Below are 24,309 nucleotides of genomic sequence, written 5' to 3'. Positions count from 1 at the left end.
TCAGTGAGACTAGCGATGATATAACCAAATACTTAATGATTTCAGCGTCAGCTCCACTGCACTCCCTGTAAAAGAATCTTAATACTAACTAAATTTAGTGGAAGGGGTTCAAGGCTTTCCTATTTTTAGTTAGCTGGTAAAATAACGTCGAAAAAGCAGTTAAGTTTACCATTGGAAATTTTATTCTACTCACAAACCATTGTTTATGAATTGCACTATTGATAAAAGGAAATGTTTTAAGACAGGATGATAAAAACCAACTGTGTTCAACAAAAATGTGAACGAATATTACCTGAATGGGTTTCCAAGTTCTACAATGGATCGAAGGATGACCTGTGCCATATCACATCTATAATGTAGGTTTAAATTAAGTTTCACAAAAGAGAAAACTATCAAAATGGTCTACAGTGACCCTCAATTATCTTTAATTACTTATCTAACTTGTCGTAAATTACAGTGGCTGATGTGGCTTCTCAGTATCTATATAACAGAAAAATCATCGCGTTTCAGATTTTTACTTCAAGTGGCAAATGTGAACACCATGACGATCGACACTAGTATTACGCAAAAAGGGGGTGTAACAGATGAGACTTCTGCAGTTCTGAGTGAAGCTTTATGCGCTGTTATGCGGCATCGCGTGCGTTCATTACCTTGTCGGTGTTCGTCAGGAGGCGGCGATCAGCACAGTTCCGCTCACCTCGCCATCTCGGAAGCAACTCTCTCCTAACTTCTCCTTACTACAATTTACCAAAGTTGGTTTAAAAAAACTATCTGGCTGTGTTTTCATCTGACCAATCAGGGTCTCAATGTTAACCTTAAGCTCCGCCTACAAAAATTCTGTCTATCCAATGAGAAACGTTGTACTTTTTGTGGTGGAGCAATGTTTTTAAAGTTTGCAACGTAACAGAGACGCGAAAAAGTCTCAGGCTAAAACTTGCAGCTGGTGTGGTCCTTTTAGTGTTATCGTAAGATCTATACTGTTCTTCTGGATGGCTCTATGTTTTAACATCGGCTGGTGGGTGGTCCTGACGTAACAGAGACGCGAAAAAGTCTCACGCTAAAACTTGCAGCTGGAGTAGCCCTTTCTGTGTTATCGTAAGATCTATACTGTTCTTCTGGAGGGCTCCAGCTTTTAACATGGGCTGGGGGGTGGTCCTAGCGGTTAGCTGGAGACGTGGGCGTCCGTCCCTTATCGTAGGGCCTTCTACCTTCACACGGTTCTGCTCTCGGCTTCTGTTCTCGTATCTCCCCTCGGAACTGCGTCTGTCTCACGGTGGGAAGGTATGACATGCATTTAGGCATTCTTGTGTTAGTCTGTGGTATTCCATTTGCTCACTCGTTACTCGTATTACTTTGGTTAATTTAATGTCACGATTTATTCGGAGCTATGTGACATACTACTGGATTTGCTTATCATGTCAGGGTTTTCATGGAAGGTGTTGGATTTGCCTGACACCTCACACATTGCAGCATGTTACTATTTCTTGCGAAGATGATGGATTCAGGAGCATTATCAAGTGACTGTGATACAATTGATGATCCAGATTTTCAAACGATTGTAGGTAATAAGAATTTACTTACTTTTATCTCAGCATTATAAATATATAGTTCCAAAAAAGGAATATGCGTGAATGAAGGTCATGTTGACTATAAAAATGGAAAATGAGGGTGTCCATCTTAATGTATTTCACATATACATATGTTTTCAGTCATCTGGTGCTGTATAAATCATAACTTGTGTTACTATTTATCTAGATACCAGTACCGATGACGATGAAACTTCCAATGAAAGAGCAAAAAATGACGAAACAGGAGACACTGTTGCTGATGCCTATGAGAACGGTGCAGCCGCAGATACGCAGACAAAAAGGAAGCGTACTCGAAGCAAGAAGGGTGCAAGGAAAATGGACACATATGAAAAGCATGTCCGAAAGAAAAAAAGGAACACTGGGGAGTTAAACGCCACAGCAACTGGTAAAATCATTCCTCCAAAAACATTTCCCTATGTGGACTGCAGGTGTGCACGTAAATGTTTCAATATAATTTCAGAGGACGAGGACGACGTTATTTGAAAATTTCTGGGCTATGGATGACATGAATCGGCAAAATAGTTATCTGAATGGTTTATGCACGAATCACTCAGTTAACCGCCGACAGCCAAGAGATGGTTCAGGTTCTCAGAAAAGCTGTATTTATGAATATCGATTACATGTGAACGGAAACTGTGCAATAGTATGCAAGAAGTTTTTCTTGAATACTTTTGACATTTCTAATGGAAGACTCTCTAGGCTTTTAACAAAAAACAACGAAGAAACTACACCTCACCTTGATGGACGGGGCAAACATCAGAACAAATTATCTGCACCGGCAGGTCTGATCAATGATGTAAAGGAACACATCAAAAGATTTCCAGTTTCCGAGAGCCATTATCCAAGGGAGGATAAGCCCCACGAAAGGTTTTTAAATCATGAGCTCTGTGTGGCAAAACTGTATGATTTGTACAAAGGTAAATGCATATCTCAGAATAAAGAAATTGTGGGGGAGCACATCTACCGAAAAATCTTTAACAAAGACTTAAACCTCTTATTTCGACCACCGAGTAAAGACACTTGCTCTTTTTGTGAGAAATTGACCTTTGAAATGGACGCTGCTACCAATGCAGAAGAAAAAAGGAAGCTTCAAAATGAAAAGGAGTTTCACCTCAGGAGGGCTGAAGGTGCAAGAACAGCAATGGCTACAGACACAGCATGAAGTGAAGAGGCAGATTCCAAGGTGTTCGTGTTTACCTTTGACCTGCAAAAAGCACTTGCATTTCCTAAACTGACAACATCGATATCGTATTACAAAAGAAACATGTACGTGTATAATTTTTGGTTGCCACAATTTAACTGACGGCAAATTCATTTGTATTTTTGGGATGAAACATCTGGATCAAGGAATTCACAGGAAATTGGTACCTGTTTATTGAAACATATTGAAAAGTGTGTCACTTCTCAAAAATAGGTAGTTGCGTACAGTGACATGAGTGGTGGGAAAAACAGCAACATAAACATTGCCCTAACACTAATGAAAGGGACACGTTAACAGGTTTATATACAATGTTCAATTTATTTTATTTCAATAGTGGTACAGCTCCATTACCTCCACTTTTCTGGCTATAATGCTGCTGAAATTAATGATCCAAATAAATAGAAAGAAAGGTTAATATTTTGCAACAAGCCAGTACTTGAATATTTGTGGTATCTCAACTGCAGATTTTTCAGCGTTCATTTAACTTTAGGACTCTTTATCTCAGAATGGACAAAAATGGACTTGTACCACTATTGAAATAAGCCCTTCATATTAGACACAGAGGGCAAGCAAGGATGACGAAAGGATGGGGAAGGAAATGGGGCGTGCCCTTTCAAATAAACCATTCCATCATTTGACTACAGTGATTTAGGATACAACGGGAAACCTAAATCAGCGTGGCCGGACGTACATTTCAGGCGGCGTCCTCCTCTCTCGGTAGGAGGTAGGGGGTGCTCGGTGTCAGTAGACAAGCAATAACAGCAGAAGGGGCTCGTTGAATTCGAACGTGGACTCGTCGCTGGATGTCACCTGAGTAACATATCCGTCAGGTACGTCTCAATCCTTCTGAAGCGGTTATTCTGAAGAGATCTTATTTGCTAATGGACAGAATCCGTTGAACACTGTGAAGTGTACTGGCAAAAAACTCGCACGAAAACGGAGGAAGAAATCACTCGTGAGTTATAAAGTGCTACCAACAGTCCAGCTAGCGCAATGACTGTCCGTAGGGAGTTAAAAAGAATGGGGTACAAGGGTACAATGGTCGAACTGCTGTTTGTAAGCCACAACTTCCTGTAATAAGTGCTAAGCGACACTTAGAAGTGGTGTAAACGTCGATGCCACCAGACTGTGGATGACTGCAAACAAATGATTTGGAGTGATGAATCACGCTACACCTGTGGCAGTCCAAAGGAAGGATTTGAGTATGGCGAATGCCCGGAGAACGTTACCTGCCGCCACATGCAGTGCTAACGATGAAGTACGAGAGAGGTGGTGTGGCCGTACAGGTGTGTTTGCCGTAGATAGAATGTAGTCACCTTGTTGAGCTCAAGAAAACGGTAAATGTGGAATGATATGAACACATTTCACAGAACTGGGCACTGCATACAGTAGAGGAACAATTTAGGGAGGATGACTGTATCAGCAGGACAATGCAGAAAGTGCTAAAGTAGCCTCTATGAGGCGAGCTCTGTGGACAGTAACATTCCTGAAATGCACTGGTCTGCCCAGAACACCGACCTGAACCCACTGGAACAGCTTTGGGATGACTCAGAACGCCGACTTCACCCCAGACACCGGCATCACTACCTTGTCTGGTTTCGGCTCTCAAGCTGCCGCTCCCCCACTGACTTTCAGACACTTACTCAAAGGGTCCCCAGAGAGTTTACGCCATCATAAAGGTGACGGGTGGACACAGTTTGTATAAATGTCCACAAATAGGTGTCTGGATACTTTTGATTTGGTAGAGCATCTCAGCCGTCTTCCTCAATCGTATAATTTGCATCAGTTTTCTCCCCCCCCCCCCCATCCCTCTAAGTACTTCTGCTTTTCTCGTTCTATCAATCCATTTCTCTTTTAGCATTTTTCTTCTCAACCACATTTCAAAACCAAAGTGTCCGGTACACCGGTCCAGTCTATCGCTTGCCTTTTTCCAACCGGCAAAACATATCAAAAAATATCCCTATTAAGTTTTGGCATTCTTTGTCCTATCATCTTCACGCGTCCAGTAGCTTCTTGAGTTCCTTGCTTCAATTTTTGTTTCCAATCTTCTGAGTAAGAGGCTACACGTGCTTTTCGTAATGTGACACACGAAGTTGCAACGGAGCCACCCACAGGTGGGTGAGAATTTTATAGATTCCAATGCAAAACATGGCTGACTGGAATTGTGAAGCGGAGCCAGCTGGGTGCTGTAGACCAGCATTCAACGCTGCAGTGTGCTAGCAGAAGCATGGAAGGTTTTCCCCATTTGCCACCATGGTAGTGGTGGTAAGTTCCTATGGCACCAAACTGCTGAGTCCATTGGTCCCTAGGCTTAAACACTACTTAATATAACTTAAGGGGCTCCGGAACGCCCTATACTTGCAATGTTAAAATAACGCTTATAAATTACATATTTCCTCACAAAGTATTTGAGGTAGGAAGTTGAACTTTTTACAGATTATTTATTGGAATATGGGATACAACTTAACACAGGGATTTTACAAAATTTTAGTTTAGTTATTAAAGACGTTTTTTTTCAATTGTAATGAAAATTCACAACATTTTTTTGCAATTTTTTATTTATATATTCAAAAATATACAGTTTTTTGGAAAAAGGCTGTGTTAAATTATGCAGAAGGTACTGTGTAACATTTACTGAAAGTTTGAAACAAATATGTTTGGAAGATCCATAGAAAACATGTAATTAGTATGAGAAAATAAAAGTTTTGGGAATCGAGCGACAAAGATTGGATTAACTTTTTAGTGCATTCCAGGTCCATAGGATGGATTATCTTCATCCTCTGCAAACTCCTCCTCCAGCTTCCTCTTGTTCCTCCTCCTGTTTACTCTTGCTTGTATTTCTAGACTCTTTACAGCCCTGTCTGCAGCCCGAAGGCGTTCCTTGTCTAAAGCAAGCATCGCTTGTACCATGTTAGAACCTATCTTCATTCCCATATTTCTAAATACCTTGCACCTTACAATGTTGCCATCATTGAAAGTCGCAACAGCATCATACACAGCAAAGTGAAGTGTTTCTATTCCAACAAATACAGTCTTGGGGATTCTCGACCATATAACACTATTTACACTTTCATTGGGGTTTTGAGTTTTTCCGTGAATACACTTTTTCAACAGTTCAGGTGCTGCTAAGTCTCTGAAAATAGGTTAGCCACAACACATACTTTATCTCACATCACTAAAATATACCTGATGAACACGGACGTTAATAATAACACCATTTGACAGCAGTTTAACAGCGCCACAGTGGGTCACGCCCATGTAGAACACATTAAAAAAAAATTTAAAAATAGTTGTAGTCTTCGGAATTGAATAAATTATATATCTATTAAAAGGTAATAGTCTGCAGATTCAGAAAACGCAAAAAAGTAAAAATTGAACTTTTCATGATTTTGAGCCTTTCCGTAGCCCCTTAAACTAACAACACACACATCCATGCCAGAGGGAGAACTCGAACCTCCGACGGGGAGGGAACCGCTCGAGACGTGGCAAGACGCTCTAGACCGCGCGGCTACAATGCGCGGTCGAAGTACACGCATTTAAGACCTAAATGAACACAGTCTGAGTGTATAAGCACTCAGCCATTCGTGTACTAAATGATTCTCGTATCAGTATGACAGCCCACACCACGAGCCCTTGACACCTGAAATGACATGCCGAAATGCAGTACGGGATCCGCTGTTCGACCATGAGACAGGGCAGCCCGCCCTGTGTCACAAGGGAGCCACCCCCTCACTGGAGGAAGTTCATGGCCATCATCATCTGTGCCGCAGCACTCTCATCAAGGTCGCCGCCACAGAAGTCGCTGACAGTGCCATATGAGTGACGACACACTGCGTCCCACACACTGCGCTTTCAGTAGTGCCAGACGTCTATTGTTTCACGTGAGAGGCAACTGGATGCCTCCACAAAGCTGTTCCTGATATACTATCGCCGAGGGCCAGAATAAAGAAATTAACTGAACAAATCTATTGTCGCCCTGAGGCGTCATTTCACTCTCCACAGGTCATTCAACACTGTACTTTCTTGGGCACTGAATTTATTTGGTAAAGAGACAAAAAAAGTTTCAGCTAGATCTTCAGGCCAAAAGGGCCCATCAAGTATCCTACTGATGAGGTTGGTTCATCTACATACATACTCCACAATCCACCATATGGTGCGTGGTGGAGGGTACCTCGAACCACAACTAGCATCTTCTCTCCCTGTTCCACTCCCAAACAGAACGAGGGAAAAATGACTGCCTATATGCCTCTGTACGAGCCCTAATCTCTCTTATCTTATCTTTGTGGTCTTTCCGCGAAATGTAAGTTGGTGGCAGTAAAATTGTACTGCAGTCAGCCTCAAATGCTGGTTCTCTAAATTTCTTCAGTAGCGATTCACGAAAAGAACGCCTTCTTTCCTCTAGAGACTCCCACGCGAGTTCCTGAAGCATTTCCGTAACACTCGCGTGATGATCAAACCTACCAGTAACAAATCTAGCACCCCGCCTCTGAGTTGCTTCTATGTCCTCCCACAATCCGACCTGATAGGGATCCCAAACGCTCTAGCAGTACTCAAGAATAGGCCGTATTAGTGTTTTATAAGCGGTCTCCTTCACAGATAAACCACATCTTCCCAAAATTCTACCAACGAACCGAAGACGAATATCCGCCTTCCCCACAACTGCCATTACATGCTCGTCCCACTTCATATCGCTCTGCAATGTTACGCCCAAATACTTAATCGACGTGACTGGCAAGCGCTACACTACTAATGGAATATTCAAACGTTATAGGATTCTTTTTCCTATTCATCTGCATTAATTTACATTTATATATATTTAGAGTTAGCTGCTATTCTTTACACCAATCAGAAATCCTGTCCAAGTCATCCTGTATCCTCCTACAGTCACTCAACGACGACACCTTCCCGTACACCACAGTTAGTCTAGATGCTGTTTTATTTCCCAAAGGCTTTAGAGATTCAGTTCGTGTTTTATCACAGCCCGTTGCTTTCCACCCTTATCAGATCCTCATCTGCCTTCTCCACTTCACATTCCAATATCTTTTCTCCACAGTACATATCGTCAGATTATAATTCATGCTCTAGTCTTGTTTGTGTATAATCTCCTCGTGTTACACATAATCCTTCAAAATACTCCTTCAATACATGTTTTTAAGCCTGTGTACTTAGCCGGCCGCTGTGGACGAGCGGTTCTAGGCGCTTCAGTCCGGAACCACGCTGCTGCTACGGTCGCAGGTTCGAATCCTGCCTCGGGCATGGATGTGTGTGATGTCCTTAAGTTAGTTAGGTTTAAGTAGTTCTAAGTCTAGGGCACTGATGACCTCAGATGTTAAGTCCCATAGTGCTTAGAGCCATTTGAATTCTTGAACCTTTGTACTTATCGGTAAAAAGGGAACCCTTATTGTATCACTTTGTTGTCCGTCTGTCGTCTATCCGACTGTTAATACCTCTTCTTCTCAGAAGTCGGTAGCGGTATTAAATAGAAATGTATGTCACACATACTAAGGGTCACCACTCCCGTAATGATATGAATAATTTGAGCTTCTAAGGTAATACAGTCAAAAGACAAGGCCACATATGTCACAAATTTTGATATTTGCCAATTCACTCAAGAAATCCTATAGATAAACTATCCATATGGTGGTCTAGCATTGAAATGCTTGCCTGGAAACCGAAATGTCGTAAGATGAAATCTCGGTCATACCACGGATTTTTCAGTCTTCAATTAAACCTAGACTTCACTTCTCGACGAGGAATCGTCAGAAACAACGCTTTTTTCGGAATCCACGTTAAACTGCAGATCCCCTTTCCCTGGTTGAATAGTTGGGTTAGGTTATGTACATTTAAGCCACCTGTGTGGCGTCCAGTAGAAAGACTTGCAGCAGGCCTGTGAGCTATACGAAATTATTATTAACATCGTCTAAAACATAAGTTTGTACGAAAATCTCGGAGCGCGAGTCCTATTCGAGCCTATCTAGTTTTTTCACTTCCCTCTGACTTGTCTAGGATCTACGAGCTCGAAAAAACGATTTCCATGCTGGAGAGGGACAGACTGCCAGGAGAACCGATCCAGCAGCCTTCGCCAAGTGGTAGCAACAGATTTCCTGAACGGTGGTGGTCTTAGAGACGCCGCTGTAGACACCTAAGGGAGCAAAACGATTTAGGCGTATTTGGTAAACTTCCTAGACAAGTTGATTGCCGGTGAAATAAAGTGGAAGCGAAAAGAAGAATGGATAAACCAAATACTGGCATCCTAAAAGCTGATTTTACGCTCCAGGGAAGAAAAGACATGCAGACACTGAGATTCCCCCCTCCCATAGAATCGTCCACTGGAAACAAGAGGGCATTCTCGGACCTTCTTCTGGACAATTCTGTACTATTGGCAATGAATACGAGCTGAGAACTCTGAAGACACATGTCATTCGGTGGATTAGAGCCGATCATTCCAGTGGCTGAATGGTTCTTGGGCTAGGCCCTGCATAGACACAGTTACGTTCTTTCTTCCGCGGCAACAACAAATACAAAAAGTGCGGGCGTCCGATTTAAATTCTGCGAGAGGCTTCCTTATACTCAAAACTGTGTGTTTTAGCGTAATGTTTTCTATCATTGTTTGATTTCCTCACCACTGTTACTAAAATCAGAGCAATTTTTTTTTCTATGTCCGTTTCTTATCCAGTTTTCTTCTCTTTCGAAACATCCAGCAAATGCTAAAGCTGTTGCAAACCAAACTTTGGCTTTTTATAACTGTGGTGGGTACGAGTGCATAGTGCAGGATTTGTTTGTGCTTCGGAGTTTCTGTTTCACTCTACACAGCTTGAGCTTCGGGTTAGAGCAGAGCTGTCCAGCATTTTAGTGTATATGGCCTACAGTGATACAAGACGAGTATTTTTGGGCTGCACACATTTACTTAACATTAAAAATTACGGATAAAAAACCAGAATGGATCAGGAAAAGAATAGCATTGTGTGGCGATAATTTGAAATAACAAATTTTCAATTTATCATAACTTTGCATACTTGATTTGGGCTGCTCGCGGCTCGCATGACGTGGGTTCGACACCCCTAAGCTAGGGAGTTTGCAGCTTGTGTGTGGTTGGTTTTACCATGAATGACTTGCTCTCTGCTGGTTATGTTGACGGCTGCTCCACGCTGCTATATCAATGGTACTAAAAGCGTATTTCCTTTCCTTTTTACCGGATTGCCTTGACAATTTACGAGGTGCGACAATAAAGTAATGAGACTGATGTGAAAAAAATATTGTTTACCATCTTAGTCGAGTTTAGTGTTGTCTCCTTCAAAGTAGTTCCCTTCTGATTGCACACGCTTGATGGTAATATTTCTGGGACTCATCTTCTGTAATGTCCTCCAAGACGCTAGTCACAGCTTTTTGGACTCCTTGTGTTGTTTGAAAATGGTGTCCCTTGACCGCCGTTTTGACTCTTGGAAATAGAACAAAGTCGCACGGAGCGATATCTGGTGAATAAGGTGGCTGTGGTAGTACTGAAATTTGTTTTGAGGTTAAAAATTGCTGTACTGACAAAGCAGTATGGGATGGCGCATTATTGTGATGCAGAATCCAATTATCAGCTATGTTATTACTAGACGAACCGTTTCTCGATTGATGTTCAGTTCTTCTGCAATCATTTTCACGGATAATCTTCGATCAGATCGTACGAGTTCACCCACCCTGGCCAAGTTGACATCCGTCGTTGAGGTTGATGGTCGTCCACTGCGTCTTCAACATTCGTTCTGCTTTCCCTAAACATGTTACACCAATGAAAAACTTGAGCTCTTGGCATAACCTTCTCTCCAAAAGCCTTCTGAAGCTTACTGTAAGTTGTCGTCGCGTTTTCACCCAATTTAACGCAAAAATAAATGGTATACTGTTGCGCAATATCACGCGGTTCCATTTCCGTGACAGGAGACACAAACACGTGTTAACTTATTACAGCACAACTCACGACTGAGAAGTTGCAGCGATGCAACACATCTCTTCTACTGTAAGGTGTTTGCTTTCCACATTTTGAGAGGTGGTAGTATCGACCACAACAATAAAAAATTACCACTAAACATGAACTCTAAAGCATACCTTGGGAGCTGTGAGCACTTGTTCATCTTTAGTGCTGTGAAACACATCTGTTTTACTAAACAAATGCTCATTGTCTTAAGGTATGTATTTTAGAGCCCATGTTTATTAAACTTTTTTTGTTGTTTTGGTCCATACCACCTCCTCTCAGAATATGGAAAGCAAAGTGATTGCAGTAGAATATATTTGTTTCAAAGTATCAAAGGCGAAGAAGTGCTCTTAGCTCTTAAGGCACACATTTTAGAGCTCATACCAGCCCTTTTCGGTTCAAATGATCGTTCCTGCCATATGCCTGAACATTGACCTTCCTTCCTGGCACACTCTGTGTAATTTAGCTGCAACCAGACCGGCAGATACTTGGAAGTATCACAGGTGATGTTTTGTTCTATGAGTCAACAATCATTCTAAAGGCAACAACTAGAAACTCTTGCCAAGAAGCGATATGCCTGAAAACCACATAATTATGTACTAATTGCACACATCTTCTTTCAGTTAAGTGTAGAACAAATAGAGAAATATGAAGAACACATTAGCTGAAGTGTTTCTGGTGCAAAACATACGAGGTGCGACAATAAAGTAACGAGACTTATTTTCTTTGCAAGATGTGGCAACCCTGCAGGCTTGCGTAGGCACAATATCTTTGATCTTGGTCTATAAGCTGCTTCCAGTCCAAGCGGCAATTGCTGTGTTTCACTACATCTACGACGAAACAGGTCCTAAGGTAGACACTTTTGACCCCATGTTTACTAACCTTCTTGTTCCGAATGATCATTCCTGCAATATCCCTGAGTATTGAGTATTCCTCCTGGGACACTCAGTATATCATCTGTAGGAAACGAGCAAGAGGAAAACAGAAGAAATCGGTTTTGTATAAATAAGTTTCCTATTTGCGAGAGTACAACAAATGAGAAATAGGGGAAAATCTGGTAGTAATGAACGCATAAGCTTTCTCGAAATGATATTGTTTTTTGAAGGTTGCTTTGGACCATTCTTGACACTAAACTATACTAGACGGCTTACTTAAAAGAATTCTAAATCTTGATGGGATAAGAATATTCGTTTGTTGGTGTTTTTAAATATTTCTTTCCACTCTTTGCGTATTGGTCTCTAAATTTTTAAAGGGTTGGAGCGAACAAGGAATTTTAATGTGTAAAACAGTTATAATTCGGTCGTAAACGGCTATAAACTTGAATCTACCCATTATGTCACCTAGTCTGTCAAAGAATCTGTCATCTTGTTCTCTCCTGAAACCTGTTGCTCGCTGCAAACTCGTGGATTCAACTGTCCTCGGCCATAAGTCTACATCTTTTTTCATAAAACCGTATTAAAACTCTTTACTTGCTTTTACTTTTGTATTGTTGAACCAATGTTTTATTTTCAGTTGCTGTGCGTATTTGTACACTCGGCTTAAGAGCTTATTTTTACTAAAAGGCATAAGCTGGCTATCTAAATTTCCAACATTATCACACAAATTGTTTCGTGTTAGTCACTGAATTTCCTCGAAAAAATACCTATTTTTCCCTCAAACGAGTTTCTTTGCTTCCCTCTATCTCTATCGCATCATGCCCTTCTGGGAACTGAATATTTCTGGATCGTTTCCTGATTGTCGTTTCGAGGAGGTGATGGGACACCCGACTGGTTTTAACAACTGACTATGGTAACGTCTGACAACCAACTGACACAAACAACGTACCGCATATCAAAGATATATAAACGAAGCTTCTCAAAATTTGTGTATATATTTACCTAAATACTATTTTTTGCGTTTCTGGTATTAAATATGGTATCTGTTGGTTTTAAATTGTTAATAATTTGTGCTATATTATAATTTCTGTTTAAGTACCTTTTTGCTTAAATGCCTTTTTGCTTAAATTTTTTGTAGTTCTGTCTCTGTCGTCTCATTGGTTTGGACCGACAATTTTCATTCAGTAAATACTGAGGTGAACAGAAGGCATATAAGATACAATTCTTTTGACTGTTTGATGACTTAATCACTTGCTTTTTTCAAGTATATGACCTACTTTCACATGTCGGAAGTATTTTTTTGCGATATACATTTGTCATCATTCGTTAGTTTTCTTGGAATTTTTTTAATTAATATATTTTCATAATATCAATCATCCTTGCGGATACAGTATAACGGATTGAATTTATTTTGAGGATCACTTGTTACCTTTCCATATAATTTCTTCCATTCCCACGCCACTGAGAGTTTCGGTATTCTGATAAAAGCACAAATTTTACTTTTCAGAAAACGGCTTTTCACTAACGTGGTCGAAAACCGGAACTAAAAGCTACTTACTGGTACTCAATCAAAAGCAAATATCGGAACGGCAACAACAGTAGCGACAGGTGATAACAGAATGCAGTGAACAACAATGATTTAACAATGACAAAACGGTCGAATGTTTCCGCTCAGAGCTGAATGCGCCGGACAGCGCCGTCTACTGTTTTCATTCGGTTGCTCCCGCAGATACGTAAAGCTGCAAGCGAATGAGTCAATTGCTTTCGAACAACCAACAGAATAGGTTGTTTCCGTTCGATGGTTCCCACCACTAATTTTAATAAGTCTATCTTTTTCTTCCGCTGCCTTTATATTATATTCATCCCATTTATTTCCTGACCTCTCCGTCTTTGCCTATTAAAGAAAAAAATTGTAAAATCTCGAATGTATCGCTGTGGCAGTTTAAGATTCTCATTATTCTTACTTCAGCTAGACATTACCACAGCTCACAATTTAGATAACAATATCAGTTGTGGCTAAAGATACAACGAAAATGTAATGTTACTTACTTATAATAAAAAAAGAACACTAAAATTTAAATGCGAACTTTTTAGGTTAGGCTTTACTGTGACTATTACTGACATTAAATGAAACAACACGTTTACTGTTACCAGTCACTGTTTATTTATCTCCACGACGCGTTTCAAAGGTTTAAACCTCCATCATCAGGTGGATTTACATTTGATAATATGACATTTGTGTGTGTGTTGTGTTACGAATTTTTGGAGGAATTTGTGGCACCGTCTAGTGGAGAATAAAACACTATTTCAGAACATGGTTTTGGGTTTCTTTTGACAAAACATAAAACGTGTATCTAATGGTAAATATAAAATAAGTAAAATAAAGTTCCTCCAGTGGTCACAGGTTCCTTTCACTGTCGTAACACATCACACGTATACTGTCATATTTTGTACACAAATATGGAGTCGGAAACTATTGGGTGTATGGATCGTACAGCAAAAGAGAAAAAAACGTCACAAAGTACAAAGAATATACGTCCTAACAACATCATTACAGAATAAATTTTTTAAAGGATTTGTAGGTGTTGTTTGAGGTGTTGAATACATTCGTTGGAATAAATACTTCAGGTGGTATATAAATCCGATTTTGACTAGTAAAAATAGCTTAAACAGTCATACTCATTTATGCAATCATTTGAAGTGTTACAGACTTTAAGTACAATAATCATATTGGCTACAGCGGTAAAATTATACACAAATTTTACCACTGTAGCCACCATGTTGGATAATGTTTTTCGTGCGCCACAGGACATCGTATTACGACTCAAACTGTCGCAGTAGGCTGTATGATGCGCAACTTCACTCCCGACTTCAATGGTGAGGTCCATATTTGCAACAACGACCCCATGCGGTGCAGTACGGATGGGCCCGACAACATGTCGAATGGATCGCTCAGGATTGGCATCACGTTCTCTTCACCAATGAGTGTCGCATGTGCATTCAACCAGACAATCGTCAGAGACGTGGTTGGGGACAATCCGGTCAGGTTGAACGCCTTAGACACACTGTCCAACGAGTGCAGCAAGGTGGAGGTTCTCTGCTGTTTTCTCGTGGCATAATGTGAGACCGACGCAATCCTCTGGTGGTCGTGAAAGGTGCCGTAACGGCTGTACGATACGTGAATGCCATCCTCTGACCGATAGTACAACCATATTGGCAGCATATTCAGGAGGCATTAGTCTTCGTGGACGACAATTCGTGCACATCTTGTGGATGACTTCCTTCAGGATAACGACATCGCTCGACTAGAGTGGCCAGCATGTTCTCCAGTCATGAACGGTATCGAACATTCCCGGGAGAGATTGAAAAGGGCTGTTTATGGACAACGTGACCCACCAACCACTCTGAGGGATCTACAACGACCGCCGTTTAGGAGTGGGACAATCTGGACCAACAGTGCCTTGATGAACTTGTGGATAGTATGCCACGACGAATAGAGGCATGCATCAATGCAAGAGGACGTGCTACTGGGTATTGGAGGTACCGGTGTGTACAGCAATCTGGACCACCACCTCTGAAGGTCTCGCTGTATGGTGGTACAACATGCAATGGTTTTCATGAGCAGATGTTTATGTTGATATCTGTTCCAATTTTCTGCACAGGTTCCGGGACTCTCGGAACCGAGGTGATGCAAAACTTTTCTTGATGTGTGTACATGAACTGCTCTGCAATCTTTCTCAAGGAATTTTAAAGGAACTGTTCTGTAAAAAACTATGCATCTCGCCCGTAAGTCGCTTAGAAGGCGCACTGAGTTGTGCATTCAAGAAAACGGGGCACTCTGTGTTGTCGAAAGCAGGTATCATGAGTACTGTGGTTTTTGTAGAATTACTTGGTTTATGGTACGTTGGTTGATTTGGATGAAGGGACCAGAGAGCGAGGTCATCGGTCTCATCGGGGTAGGGAAGGATGGGGAACGAAGTCAGCTATGCCCTTTCAAAGGAACCATCCTGGTATTTGTCTGAAGCGATTTAAGGAAATTAAGAAAAATCTAAATCAGGATAGGTTCATGCAGGTTTGAATTCTCATCCTGCCGAATGCGAGTCCAGTGTGCTAACCACTGTGCCACTTCCCTAGATATAATGTTTCTAATTTAATACATCACCCAGTTACAAGTATGGTTTAAGAAAGTTTAAATAAATCAAATACTTTATCAAAGCCATCTTCACATGACTCTGAACAGATTTTCTTGCTTACCTGCTGGAGCCCTGTTTTGTAGTCATTAGAGATTTTGTGCACAAAGATAAAAAGTTTTTCAAATTCGATAAACTTTATTCTTTTTTATCTTCACAGATATGTACATGAAATGATTTTAGAGTTAATGAAACATTAAATGCGGCGAGTACTCACGTGGTGTAGATTTATGTGCTATGAATTCCTCGCAATTTTTATTATACACTTTAAAGTTTCCAAATTTTGACAAGTGTACTACGTGAATGCTGTTAAATTCTCGAGAAACACCTCATGAGTTGGGGGAAGGGGGGGGGGGATGAGGAGATATTCCTTGCCCTCGCTCTCTTCTGTCCTACGGCTGCCTGTGATTCAGTATTACTTCATTGTCAGACATGTTTTGTTTCATTATTCGTCCTTTATGGCATTGTATTCTCTTTTATTTTGTTCTGCAACACCAGTGCTAAAGAGGAAAATTCTAGTGAAAAGAACGAGGAGGCACCGCATCCCTATTGTGAGTGAGTGGTGATCGAGAAAAGCCTAGCATTACCGATGTTTTAAAATAATAAAACCAAACTATGTCGTGTTCAAAGAACTTCTTTCAGCAGTGGCGTACGCAGTACTGTGCTCATACATAACTGATACAGCAGCTACTGATATCTTGTATACACAATTGGAGAATTTTAACCAATATCATTCAGACGATATCAGTCCACGGAGAAGTTGAGACGATTTAATATCTTAAGCATCCCTCAGACGCTTGATATTCTTGACGCGAGTAGTGCGAGGCCAAGAACGACACAATATTACTGCCCAATACCCATGGGAAAGACTTGTGAATATGAACTCTTTCTTCACAGCTAACATGTCGCCGCTGGACGATATGAAACACGCATGTATTGCGATTTGGTTGTTTGTCTTGGAAAACGCAAGCAGAAGTTATGTAGAGCGGGCGGAACAGATCAGAACAGGTTCCTGTGAATATTTCAATGGACCAGGGTGTCCGGATGACAGCGTAGATCCGTAAACCACAAAAACAACTCGTTACAAATTAAACAAGTTAACTCTGCAAACACAATAAAACGGTTATACTGATTGGAAGCTTACAAAAATTTGTGGGTGTACTGTGACAACTGCTTGCAAGTAAATTAAACACATATGTTCATTACAGGTGATCTAATCTTTTTTCTCAACTTTGAGAACCGCTACGAGTAAAATGAACACACATGCTTACGTCGTGATACAATGGTCTCCAGTCTGCTTTGCTGATGTGAACAACGAGGTATCTAGCGTTTCCAGATCGAGCAGGAACGTCATCTCTTTGAAGTATCCCATGGTACTTTCTTCCAAATCTTTGCGGAAATTGGTTCGCAGTGAACAGCATTACTTTCGGTCTCGACAGGAATTGACGCATGTTGCACAACACCATCCTTACACGGCACAATATATAACACAATATATTGAGAGAGCGTCAATATTTTTAAAGCTGTGCGGTCTTCGTTTTATTGCGCAAACCGTCAATACCTGTCTGAGGTGGCCCTACCTTCTGTCGGCACTCATCGTCAGTCATTGCTATAATGCTGAAGTTGACATCTGTTGTTTGTTGTTGTGGTCTTCAGTCCAGAGACTGGTTTGTTGCAGCTCTCCATGCTACTCTATCCTGTGCAAGCTTCTTCATCTCCCAATAGCTACTGCAACCTACATCCTTCTCAATCTTCTTAATGTATTCATCTCTTGGTCTTCCTCTACGATTTTTACCCTCCACGCTGCCCTCCAATACTAAATTGGTGTTCCCTTGATGCCTCACAATATGTCCTACCAACCGATCCCTTCTTCTAGTCAAATTGTGCCACAAATTTCTATTCTCCCCAATTCTATTCAATACCTTCTCATTAGTTATGTGATCTATCCATCTAATCTTCAGCATTCTTCTGTAGCACCACATTTCGAAAGCTTCTATTCTCTCCTCGTCCAAACTATTTATCGTCCATGTTTCACCTCCATACATGGCTACATTCCATACATATATTTTAGAAAGGACTTCCTGACACTTAAATCTATAGCCGATGTTAACAAATTTCTCTTCTCCAGAAACGCTTACCTTGCCATTGCCAGTCTACATTTTATATCCTCTCTACTGCGACCATTATCAGTTATTTTGCTCCCCAAATAGCAAAACTCATCTACTGCTTTAAGTGTCTCATTTCCTAACCTAATTCCCTCAGCATCACCCGATTCAATTCGACTACATTCCATTATCCTCGTCTTGCTTTTGTTGATGTTCATCTTATATCCTCCTTTCAAGACACTATCCATTCCGTTCAGCTGCTCTTCCAGGTTCATTGCTGTCTCTGACAGAATTACAATGTCATCTGCAAACCTCAAAGTTTTTATTTCTACTTCATGGATTTTAATTCCTACTGCGAATTTTTCTTTTGTTTCCTTTACTGCTTGCTCAATATACAGATGAATAACATCGGGGATAGGCTACAACCCTGTCTCACTCCCTTCCCAACCGCTGCTTACCTTTCATGCCCCTCAATTCTTTTAACTGCCATCTGGTTTCTGTACAAATTGTAAATAGCCTTTCGTTCCCTGTATTTTATCCCCGCCACCCTCAGAATTTGAAAGAGGGTATTCCAGTCAACATTGTCAAAAGCTTTCTCTAAGTCTCTAAGTGTCCAAATGCTAGAAACGTAGGTTTGCCTTTCCTTAATCTTTCTTCTAAGATAAAACGTAGTGTCAGTATCGCCTCACGTGTTCCAACATTTCTACGGAATCCAAACTGATCTTCCCCGAGGTTGGCTTCTACCAGTTTTTCCATTCGCCTGTAAAGAATTCGCGTTAGTATTTTGCAGCTGTGACTTATTAAACCGATAGTTTGGTAATTTTCACATCTGTCAACACCTGCTTTCTTTGGGATTGGAATTATTATATCCTTCTTGAAGTCTGAGGGTATGTCGCCTGTCTCATACATCTTGCTCACCAGGTGGTAGAGTTTTGTCAGGACTGGCTCTCGCAAGGCTATCAGTAGTTCTAATCAAATGTTGTCTACTCTGGGTGCCATGTTTCGACTTAGGTCTTTCAGTGTTCTGTCAAACTCTTCACGCAGTATCATATCTCCCATTTCATCTTCATCTACATCCTCTTCCATTCCCATAATATTGTCCTCAAGTACATCGCCCTTGTATAGACCCTGTATATACTCCTTCCATCTTTCTGCTTTCTCTTCTTTGCTTAGAACTGGGTTTCCATCTGGACTCTTGATATTCATACAAGTGGTTCTCTTTTCTCCAAAGGTCTCGTTAATTATCCTGTAGGCAGTATCTATCTTACCTCTAGAGAGATATGCCTCTACATCCTTACATTTGTCCCCTAGTCATCCCTGCTTAGCCATTTTGTACTTCCTGTAGATTTCATTTTTGAGAAGTTTGTGTCCTTTTTGGCCAGTTTATTTTTTGATATAGTATATAAAAGGCATGCGGTATCAACGCGTTATCAGACCCGCAACTGTTGTGGACATAAGAGTCTCGTGGTCATTGGTTATCCAGGATTGCAGGTCCATTCCTTCATTATATTCTTGACGTGGTCTTAAATTTATAAATAAGAAAAAATTTACGTAATGTTTGTTTATTGTTGTTAAGTACAAAAACGTAAGTGAGATGAACTGGAATATCTCGCTGTAAATTCAAAACATTAGAGTGCCATCTTGGAACATATGCACACCTGAAACTGCCAAAGTGTCTGCCTGCTACACTGATAGACACTGTGTCAAGACTGATCCGACAGCTGTCCAGGTGCCCCACTTCTGATGAAGCTGCTGCTGACATTCTGGTGGCTTGTAACGTCGTTTCCATGGGATGACACAAGTCCTTCATCAGAATTGCGACGGATCTTATGCATCAAATTAAGTTTCATGTACATTTAAGTAATGCTGAGTAATTACAAAGACAGTTCAATGAATCTTAATGACATTGAAAGTCCCTCGCAAATTACCAGTTCTGTTCTCTTGCAAATGATGTTTATAGTTAACTGAAGTGGAATGGAATGGCTAAAAACATAAAAAAAATCAAAATCACTAGAAAAATGTCAAAATAAAAATCAGACAATGTTACAAAAGAAAAAAATGGTTCAAATGGCTCTGAGCACTATGGGACTTAACTGCTGAGGTCATCAGTCCCCTAGAACTTAGAACTACTTAAACCTAACTAACCTAAGGACATCACACACATCCATGCCCGAGGCAGGATTCGAACCTGCGACCGTAGCGGTCGCGCGGTTCCAGACTGTAGTGCCTAGAATCGCTCGGCCACTCCGGCCGGCTGACAATGTTACGCCAGAACCGACTTTTATTACTTAGAATTTAGGATGCTGAGTTTTGTCACTCACTTTTGGCTCTCCAAGCGGTATCTAGTGCCGAATCTAGCAAAGTGGACTGTTCTGTCAACCCAGTATAAACTGCTCCCTGTCCGAAACTTTGCAACTGTACTTGTGGCTGCCTACTTGTCCTTTTGTTCGGAGCAGGTAGATACCGCTCAGGGATTGCATCGGGCGGTCGCGGCAGTTACCTGGGAGAATCGGCAGCGAGCCCGTGTGTCTCAGACAGGCAAGCACTGCAGTGAGCGGACGCTCGAGGAAGTGTGGAGACGCTGCAGCTAACAGACGTAGATGTCGACCACCCATGAGTCGAAGCTCGCAGGCACCTTGCGCGCTTTGTATTGAATTACGGAATAAAGTATTTTTGTGTAACAAGTTGCGTTCCGTCTAGTCACTGGAGTGGACACAAGGGGGCCTCTGTGAGTCCTCTCACGCTATAGGCTCAATTCTTAAACGTACCAGTGCAGGACCAGAGGCCAGCAAGTGAGTTATGCAGTTTTCTGTAAGACTTGATATCGTCTGGTGAAGAAGATTCAGAGATCTGGATGTTGGACGATGTTGGAGATAACACCGTCATTACTAACAAGTGAATGGTGCAATCCGACAAGTCGAAACCGCCTCTCAAATTTTTTATACAGGGAGGAAACAGCGAAAGAAATGCAAAGTCAAAATTTTAGCTACTAAGGCGCACTGCAGCGTCTTTTTTTTCAGAATTTGTACATCTCAGGAGTGACGCAAGCGAGTTTGAAGCATCTAAACCATACAAAAATGTTACATATCGTTAATATTTTGAATAAGAGGCAGTCTGAATCGACAGCTACTCTGTTGCAGCCCGCATCTGGTGGTCGTGCGGTAGCGTTCTCGCTTCCCACGCCCGGGTTCCCGGGTTCGATTCCCGGCGGAATCAGGGATTTTCTCTGCCTCGTGATGGCTGGGTGTTGTGTGCTGTCCTTAGGTTAGTTAGGTTTAAGTAGTTCTAAGTTCTAGGGGACTTATGACCACAGCAGTTCAGTCCCATAGTGCTCAGAGCCATTTGAACCATTTTACTCTGTTGCATATGTGATATGTGCACATCGGCCTAGCGGTTATCGACCCCGTCTGGCGTAAAGTTTGCCTATATACGAGGTGCATTCAAGTTCTAAGGCCTCCGACTTTTGTTTTCTCCGGACTGGAAAGAGATAGAAACATGCGCATTGTTTTAAAATGAGGCCGCGTTCATTGTCAATACGTCCCAGAGATGGCAGCACTGTACCGCAGATGGAATTTTACCGGCAGCGGTGGGAATGAGAACTGTTTTAAATACTTAAAATGGCGACGTTTTCCTTACTTGAACAGCGTGCAATCATTCGTTCTCTGAATTTGCGTGGTGTGAAACCAATTGAAATTCATCGACAGTTGAAGGAGACATGTGGTGATGGAGTTATGGATGTGTCGCAAGTGCGTTCGTGGGTGCGACAGTTTAATGAAGGCAGAACATCGTGTGACAACAAACCGAAACAACCTCGGGCTCGCACAGGCCGGTCTGAGGACATGATCGAGAAAGTGGAGAGAATTGTTTTGGGGGATCGCCGAATGACTGTTGAACAGATCGCCTCCAGAGTTGGCATTTCTGTGGCTTCTGTGCACACAATCCTGCATGACGACCTGAAAATGCGAAAAGTGTCATCCAGCTGGGTGCCGCGAATGCTGACGGATGACCACACGGCTGCCCGTGTGGCATGTTGCCAAGCAATGTTGACGCGGAACGACAGCATGAATGGGACTTTCTTTTCGTCGGTTGTGACAATGGATGAGACGTAGATGCCATTTTTCGATCCAGAAACAAAGCGCCAGTTAGCTCAATGGAAGCACACAGATTCACCGCCACCAAAAAAATTTCGGGTAACCGCCAGTGCTGAAAAGATGATGGTGTCCATGTTCTGGGACAGCGAGGGCGTAATCCTTACCCATTGCATTCCAAAGGGCACTACGGTAACAGGTGCATCCTACGAAAATGTTTTGAAGAACAAATTCCTTCCTGCACTGCAACAAAAAGTCCGGGAAGGGCTGTGCGTGTGCTGTTTCACCAAGACAACGCACCCGCACATCGAGGTAACGTTACGCAACAGTTTCTTCGTGATAACAACTTTGAAGTGATTCCTCATGTTCCCTACTCACCTGACCTGGCTCCTAGTGACTTTTGGCTTCTTCCAACAATGAAAGACACTCTCCGTGGCCGCACATTCGCCAGCCGTGCTGTTATTGCCTCAGCGATTTTCCAGTGGTCAAAACAGACTCCTAAAGAAGTCTTCGCCGCTGCCATGGAATCATGGCGTCAGCGTTGTGAAAAATGTGTACGTCTGCAGGGCGATTACGTCGAGAAGTAACGCCAGTTTCATCGATTTCGGTTGAGTAGTTAATTAGAAAAAAAAAATCGGAGGCCTTAGAACTTGAATACACCTCGTAGCGCGCGCCTGAGGCGAGGCAGGTGAAGAGAGAGTGAACACGGAGACGCTAGGAGGTGTGAGTCGCGCATGCACTGTGTTTGGAAGCACGTTGGGCGGCAGTATAAGCTGCCAACTCGTTGAACTGAGACTGTTGGTACTGGCGTTCGTGATTCTCACGTTCATTGGTTTACGGAACTCTGAGTGGACAGCCTTGTTTCTGTTCACGTCGGCATTGGAACCATGGATAGGTTTCTTTTTGGGTGCGTAAAATTTCAGCCCATGATCTGTGGTAACAACGTGATTTAATGTACACCTGCCTCTTGTTGTCTCATTCGAAAAGAAGAAGAAAGAAAGAAAGAAAAGAAAAGGAGATCTAAGCACTATAGGACTTAACCTCCAAGGTCATCAGTTCCCTAAACGTAGAACTACATAAACCTAACTAACCTAAGGACATCACGCACATCCGTACCCGAGGCAGGATTCGAAACTGCGACCGCAGCAGCAGCGCGGTTCCGGACTGAAGCGCCTAGAACCGCTCCGCCACAGCGGCCGGCGCAGGTCATAGTTTTAATTGTCATTATTGTCTGGCATGTATTCCTTGAAGCACATGTTTTTGAGGCTTGTTGATTTAACATCATCTGATTGCGTGTTTTAGAAGCTTGTCTTGTTACCTTGTGTTCTCAGCCGTGTGTACAACGATCTTCCTGAGGAGACAAGCGAGCTGGGTTGGAGAGTAAAAGGGCTCGTACCGAAAGCGGCAGTTCATGCGTGATGAAAGGAAAGCTGTGCAATCCTGCTTTGAGTACACCCCTCCAATTATAACCATTATCTCTCGATGCATTTGTAGTTGCATGAGTGGTGGCTTCATTTTAAAACCACGAGTTTGTTTAATGTTGTTTAATGACCCTGTTTTGAACTATTGCAGAAGTTAACTTTTAAGTCATTTACTTGTCAGCTTGAATTTGTTTTAGAGATTTCTATATTCAGTTAGAGTAATGTTTTTATGAGAAACTTTGTCTTAAAATTTTATGCTTTTTTTGTGAGCTCATTGGTAGATGCCGTCTTAGAGTAAGCTCGAAGGTTATATTCTGGCCTAGTTATTTTTCTAGTTGAAGATCCAGGCTTATTGAGTTCTGATTGTTTTGATAGTGGTTGTTAAAATATTATTGCTTCGTAAAACATATTTTAGTCTTTTATTATTTTAATAGCTTGCCAAAAAGTTTAATGCCAAATGAGCTGATGTTTGTCTACCCTTGCGTAAGATCAAGTGTGGGAGCGCAATGTTAATTTTTTAAAGTAACTACCAAGGAATGAAACTTGCTCAGTTAATTCTAATAAAGTCAATCATGTTTGAGAATTGTGGCCTAGTCCTTTCATTAAATGAACCTTTCCTGTGCTAGCGTAAAGTTGGGCTACAATATGTAATTCTTACGTAGATAATTAGCAGAGGAAAATAAATCAAAGAAGCGTTTGATGTTACATCAATCGAGACTTTAATTTATTGAAATGAAATGTTTCTTACACATAAATCATTTTATAATAATACCTCTAGCGCAGTTCTTATGATAATGCTTGAATAATGTGTATTTTAGTAACAATGGAACAGCCCCTTGTTTATACCTCATAGTCGTGACAATAAAGCAAAGTCTCATTTGAATGA

The sequence above is a fragment of the Schistocerca cancellata genome, chromosome 2 (assembly GCF_023864275.1).
Source record: "Schistocerca cancellata isolate TAMUIC-IGC-003103 chromosome 2, iqSchCanc2.1, whole genome shotgun sequence".
Taxonomy (NCBI): Eukaryota; Metazoa; Arthropoda; class Insecta; order Orthoptera; family Acrididae; genus Schistocerca; species Schistocerca cancellata.
This window is presented reverse-complemented; position numbering follows the sequence as displayed.